The sequence below is a fragment of the Piliocolobus tephrosceles genome, unplaced genomic scaffold, assembly GCF_002776525.5.
Source record: "Piliocolobus tephrosceles isolate RC106 unplaced genomic scaffold, ASM277652v3 unscaffolded_25952, whole genome shotgun sequence".
NCBI classification, from domain to species: domain Eukaryota; kingdom Metazoa; phylum Chordata; class Mammalia; order Primates; family Cercopithecidae; genus Piliocolobus; species Piliocolobus tephrosceles.
Genome location: NW_022308701.1, coordinates 4,650 through 11,489, shown reverse-complemented (window position 1 = coordinate 11,489; position 6,840 = coordinate 4,650). Strand labels below are relative to the sequence as shown.

At 52.6% G+C, this 6,840-nt stretch overlaps 1 long non-coding RNA gene across 1 annotated transcript; it reads left to right on the top strand.

Moving 5' to 3' along the window:
- The first annotated feature begins 2,273 nt into the window (after window positions 1-2,273).
- On the top strand, window positions 2,274-4,889 carry LOC113221571. Its single transcript, XR_003307941.2, has 3 exons — window positions 2,274-2,566; window positions 2,677-2,819; window positions 3,224-4,889. It is a non-coding gene; the product is annotated as an uncharacterized LOC113221571 (long non-coding RNA).
- Window positions 4,890-6,840: the final 1,951 nt, after the last annotated feature.

Sequence of the window (6,840 nt, the reverse complement as noted above, 5' to 3'; positions counted from 1 at the left end):
TCGAGACCATCCTGGCTAACACGGTGAAACCCCGTCTCTACTAAAAATACAAAAAAACTAGCCGGGCGAGGTGGTGGGCGCCTGTAGTCCCAGCTACTCGGGAGGCTGAGGCAGGAGAATGGCGTAAACCCGGGAGGCGGAGCTTGCAGTGAGCTGAGATCCGGCCACTGCACTCCAGTCCGGGCGACAGAGCGAGACTCCGCCTCAAAAAAAAAAAAAAAAAAAAGAGAAACAGGCAAAATTAATTTTAATAATATGTCTATATAACCCGGTACACCCAAATTATTATTTCAGCATGTGATCAATGTTTTATAATTTATATTATCTTATTCTGTTGACACACAGGTTCTCACCATGTTGTCCAGGCTGGTCTCCAACTCCTGGGCTCAAGCCATCCTCCTGCCTTGGCCTCCCAAAGTGCTGGGATTACAGGCATGAGCCAGTGCGCCTAGCCCCTATAATTTTTACTGAACTATTTTACATTTTTTCTCCACACTGTCTTCTAAATCCCATGTATGTTTGCTGTTGACAGCACCTCTCGGTTTGGAATGGCCACATTTCAGGGTCTCAGGAGCCACTAGCTGGCAACTGCTATATTGGATGGTACAGCGCTAGGGTCCCCTCAGCACTGATGAGGAGATACTAATCAGAGGGGCTTCCTGGAGGAGGTGACATCTGAAGTGAGGCTTATGGGAGCTTCCATAGAAGTTGGGAGCAGGGACAAGACAGGATTTCTAGAGCGAAGGATGGCACATATACTTCCTTTCTCAGCCATTGATTCATTCGTTGAATGCACACCTCACCTGCTGGAGACTACGCCCTGAAGAATGTGGGTCAGAGCAGATCTCTGCCCCTTAGATAACTAGACATTTATAGAGCACCTGCTGTATGCAGGGCACTGTTCTAGGAGCTCCCTCCTGATGCTTATAGTCTGAAGTGGGAGGAAGTTCGACAGTGGAGAGAAATAAAATTGCAACATGGTGAAATGTACCAGAGAGGACATTTTGAAAAATAACTCTTTAAGCAGAATAATAAAGAATTGACTTTAAGGAAGTGAAACAGGACGGCCTTTCAGAGGTGACAGGAGCCAAGACCCAAATTACGGGAAGATGACGGGAGGGGTGGCCCCGGGAAGAGGGCACAGCTTGTGTGAAGGTCCTTGAGGCAGGAGGACATGCGTGTTCCCAGAGCAGAATGGAGGCCAGGGGGCCTGGATGGACTGTAGGGGTCTGAGGGGTGACACTGGCAGGGTGGCTGTGACAGGGGCAGAGGGCTTGGTGGGCCATGGGGTGGAGCACCCCCAGCTGGCATCCCAGGGCCCAGGATATGGAAACACAAGGGAGGCAGGGAGGCCAGAGGGGAGGCTGCTTCACTGAGCCCAGCGAGCGAGCATGGGGTCTGGATGAAGTCGTCACCTTGGAGGTGTTCAGGACATGTTCTGAAGGTCAAGTTAGGAGGAGGCAGCCAGGCACAGTGGCTTATACCTGTAATCCCAGCATTTTGGGAGGCTGAGATTGGAGGATCACTGGATCCCAGGAGTTTGAGGTTACAGTGAGCTATGATTGCACCACTGCACTGCAGCCTGAGCGACAGACTAAGATCCTGTCTCAAAAATAAATAGATAAAAAGGATGAGGGAGTAGCCCGATTGGCATGAGGATGTCCAGGTTCTGTTTGGAGGGGCAGAGTGAGCGGTGGAATCTGTCAAGGAAGGGATGAAGTCTGGGGTGAGTGGAACAGGGACAGGAGAAGCAGAGAGGGTGGCCGAGAGCATCCAGTCAGATTGTGCTCCGAAGCAGGTGCTGTAGGGCGTTGAGGAACATGGAGGAAGCAGAGACCTGGCCTGTATGATCAGGGAAGGCTTTCTGTACTTATTCCATTAGCAGGTCCTGTCAGAGGTGTAGGAATGTCCCAGACAAACTGGGGAGAGGTTGGCAGCCAGGGGACAGGAGGCAGTGGGGACAGGCCATGCGAGAGAGGACGAAGCCATGGCTGTGGGGACAAAGGGGGTGAGGACAGCACCCAAGGGTCTGACCTGGTGACTGGGTGGACAGCGGGACCTTCATGGGATTGAGAACTGGGAGAGGAGGCAGTGAGCTCAGTGGTAGGGGTGAGCACCCTGGGGCCAGCCGAGCTCTTCATTCATTCATTCATCACAGGTTCGTTGCGTATGGGGAGTGGGGATAGGAGCTCTCAGGGAGCATGTGCAGGGCCCTGAGGAGCCCCACAGATCAGGGGCTGCAGTGGGAGGAGGAAGGAGAGAGGAAGTCAGGGACAGCCCAAGGGTGTGTGCTCTGTGCTGTGGGCCTCAGCCAGCGGTGGTTCTTCCCTCTTTGAAGCTCCCAGCCAGAGAAGGGGTCCTGGCCTGTCCTGAGCCCCAGTGCCTGGGGGCAGAGAAGATCTGCCCTTCCTGCTGGGTGGGGCCGCGCCTAGGAAAGAGAGGGCAGCTGGCTGACTCCCCAGACCCCTCACCGCCCACCCTCCTCCTCCTCTCCCAGGTAAGAGCAAAGAGGCGGAGATTAAGAGAATCAACAAGGAACTGGCCAACATCCGCTCCAAGTTCAAAGGTAGGTTGGGGGCCCGACTTCTGGCTCGGGGCTGGGGGCTGGGGTTCCTGTGACCTATCCTGTGACCCTTCCTCATTTCTGGCTCCCCCTTCCTCCTTCCTCTGCCCTAGGAGACAAAGCCTTGGATGGCTACAGTAAGAAAAAATACGTGTGTAAACTGCTTTTCATCTTCCTGCTTGGCCATGACATTGACTTTGGGCACATGGAGGCTGTGAACCTGTTGAGTTCCAATAAATACACAGAGAAGCAAATAGTGAGTCCGGAGAGGGGGTTGCCAGGGCCTGGACTCCTGGGTCTGAGGGAGGAGGGGCTGGTGGTCTGGACTTCTGGGTCTGAGGGAGGAGGGGCTGGGGGTCTGGACTCCTGGGTCTGAGGGAGGAGGGGCTGGGGGTCTGGACTCCTAGGTCTGAGGGAAGGGGAGTCTGGGGGTCTGGACTTGTGGGTCTGAGCGAGAAGGAGGCTGGGGGTCTGGACTCCTGGGTCTGAGGGAGGAGGGCTGGAAACACAGACTCCTGGGTCTGAGGGTTGAATCTGGAGCCTGGATTCATGGGGCTGAGGGAGGAGGGGCCTGGGGGCCTGGACTCCTGGGTCTGAGGGTTGGGTCTGGGGCCACTCAGTCACAAGGCTCCTGGCCATCCACGACCTCCCTCCCCACAGGGTTACCTGTTCATTTCTGTGCTGGTGAACTCGAACTCGGAGCTGATCCGCCTCATCAATAACGCCATCAAGAATGACCTGGCCAGCCGCAACCCCACCTTCATGTGCCTGGCCCTGCACTGCATTGCCAACGTGGGCAGCCGGGAGATGGGTGAGGCCTTTGCCGCTGACATCCCCCGCATCCTGGTGGCCGGGTAAGGCAGTGGGGACCCGTTGGCAGTGGGGAGCTTGGGGGTGATGAGTCCCAGCCAAGTGCGAGGCTCAGAGAGGCTGTGTCGCCTGCCCAAAGCCTCCCAGCCGGCATGTGGGCTGACGCTGGGCTGGGGACCCAGTGGTTCTGGTGGCAGCCCCATACTTGTGTCTTCCTGTGATACAAAGCTGACTTGATGGTGTGAGGCTGCTTCCCCACAGAGCCAGTGGGGTGCCTCTGAACTGCAGAACTGTAACACCTGTGATAAGAGGGATAACTGTACGCCATGGGTGATGGCCCTCCAGAACTTCCTCATCTTCTCCATTCATTCACCAAACATTTGCTGAGCACATACTATGTGCCGGGCACTGTGCTGATTGCTGGGGATGTTGTCCTGACCAGAGGCGGACGTGGTCATTGCCCTCCCGTGTTCATGGTCTGGAGGAGGAGACAAATGGTGATGGAAGAATCACAGGATGAAGTGTAGAATTTGCCAGGTGTGATGGCTCATGTCATCCGTGCATTTGGGGAGGCTGAGGCAGGTAGATTGCTTGAGTCTTAGGAGTTCAAGACCAGCCTGGGCAACATGACAAAACCCCAATCTCTACTAAAAATTCCAAAAATTGCCAGGGCATGGTGGCATGCACCTATAGTCCCAGCTACTCGGGAGGCTAAGGTGGGAGGATCACCTGAGCCCGGAAGGTCGAGGCTGTGAGTTGTCGTGGCGCCAGTGTACTCCAGCTTGGTGTGCACACAGGTGGGACTTCTATTTCTGGCAGTATGTTCAACTAGGTACCCGACTCATGTTCTCCCTGAAACCTAACTGTCAATATTGGATAAAAGAGGAAAGACAATATTATTTAATGGATTCATGAGGCAGCCAGAAAATGAGGAGCACACAGGCCACAAGCAAAGAAGAACCAAGCACCCAAGCAGATGAGCTGTGTGCTGGAGGCATTTGCTGAACTGGGTGAACCCGAGTATCGGTTCTGGGGCCCTGCAGCCTCTGGGAACAGAAGACAAAGCTTGTCTGAGAAGTTCTCGAAGGCTATACTTCAAAGTGAGCGTGACCTAGAAGTAAACCCCCTTGGGGACTAGAAGGAAAATTACGTGTCTGAAATTTTGGCATGGAACAGCCCTCAGACTGGTTTTCAGCCTGACTGTACCCTATCTGGCTAGTCCAAAAACCCCTAAGTCAACCTTTAGTTTAAAGTGATGGAAACTGGAGGTTCCCTAGTGCTTCACAGAAGCAAACATACTTTTCTGAGGAAACCCATTTTCACCACAAGCTTCAGTGATACCCACAGATAAAGCTCCAAGTGACATGAGTAGCTCACAGCCAAAAATCTCTAAACACACACAAGACACCATGAGGGAGAATCAGCAGACAGCAGAAATAAAACAGAAGGCTGGGTGTGGTGGCTCACACCTGTAATCACAACACTTTGGGCGGCCAAGGTGGGCAGATTGCCTGAGGTCAGGAGTTCGAGACCAGCCTGGCCAACATGGCGAAACCACATCTCTAGTGAAAATACAAAAATTAGCCAGGTGTGGTGGCGCATGCCTGTAATCCCAGTTACCTGGGAGACTGAGGCAGGAGAATCACTTGAACCTGGGAGGCGGAGGTTGCAATGAGCCGAGATCGTGCCACTGCACTCCAGCCTAGGTGACAGAGCAAGACTCTGTCTCAAAAAAAAAAAAAAAAAGAAAACAGAAAATAACTTTGGAATTGGAATTATACAGCATGTAAAATAAGTATATTTCGTATGTTTCCATAAATAAGAGAAGCATTTTAAAATATGAGTGAAGTTTAAGCAGACTTGAAAATACAATTGAAATAGTCAAAAATTGTCAGGCACAGTAGTGGCTCACACCTATAATCCAGGCACTTTGGGAGGCTGAGGCGGGAGGATCACTTGAGGCTAGAAATTCAAGATCAGCAACATAATGAGACCCTATTGCCACAAAACCTAAAATATTAGCTGGGTGGGGTGCCGTGTGCCTGGGTAGTCCATCCGGGAGGCTGAGGCAGGAGGATTGCTTCAGCCTGGGAGGATGAGGCTGCAGTGAGCTGTGATCCCATCACTGCACTCTAACCTGGGCGACAGAGCAAGACCCTGTCTTAAAAAAAAAGAAAACAGGCCGGGCGCGGTGGCTCAAGCCTGTAATCTCAGCGCTTTGGGAGGCCAAGACGGGCGGATCACGATGTCAGGAGATCGAGACCATCCTGGCTAACACGGTGAAACCCCGTCTCTACTAAAAAAATACAAAAAACTAGCCGGGCGAGGTGGCGGGTGCCTGTGGTCCCAGCTACTCTGGAGGCTGAGGCAGGAGAATGGCGTGAACCCAGGAGGCGGAGCTTGCAGTGAGCTGAGATCTGGCCACTGCACTCCAGCCCGGGCCACAGAGCGAGACTCCGTCTCAAAAAAAAAAACCAAATATTTAAAAAATTAAAAATTAGGTGTCCAATTTAGTTGGCAGAGTAGACACAGCCAAAGCCAGAATTAGTGACCAGGCAGTAGAACTGAAGAAAGACATCAAAATGCATCCCAAAGAAACAAAGCAATGGGGATTTTAGGAAAGAGACTGAGACTCATAGAAGACAGAGAACATCTGACAGAATGCCGTTTAGAGTTGTAGGGAGAAACTGTGACAGAGGCAGTGTTCGAAGAGAGATAATGGTTGAAACTATTCCAGAACGAATGAAAGAGGAGGATCCCCAGATTCACATAGCCCAGGAAATCTTAAGCAGAAGTACAGACTGTAGGGGGTGACTGTGGGGCTGCAAGACCAGCCAGGCATCCATCACCAGGTCCAGGTCAGAGCTCGTGGTGGCTTGGACCAGGGCTGTGGCGGTCACGTGGTTATGAGAAGGGCGTGTTTCGGGAGTAGAGTCGATGGATTATATGTGCTGTGCTAGGACGACGTGGGGACATTTAGGAGGTGAGTGAATGATGGCACACCTTGCAGCAGTGTGACGAAGGCTACAGGAAAATGGGTCAGAGAGGGCAGAACCTGAGTGCGGTTTGGTCATGCTGAATTTGAGATGTGTGTTAGACATCTGAGTAGGACTCTGCAGAAGAAGCTGCATGGCAGGGACTCAGAGCGGGAGGGAGAGATATCTGAGAGAGATCAGCACCATCCAATAAAAATATAATGCAAAATACAGGCGGGGCACGATGGCTCACACCTGTAATCCCAGCACCTGGGGAGGCTGAGGCGGGCAGATCATTTGAGGTCAGGAGTTCGAGAACAGCTTGCCCAACATGGTGAAACCCCGTCTCTATTAAAAATACAAAAATCGGCCGGGCACGGTGGCTCAAGCCTGTAATCCCAGCACTTTGGGAGGCCCAGACGGGCGGATCACAAGGTCAGGAGATCGAGACCATCCTGGCTAACATGGTGCAACCCCGTCTCTACTAAAAAA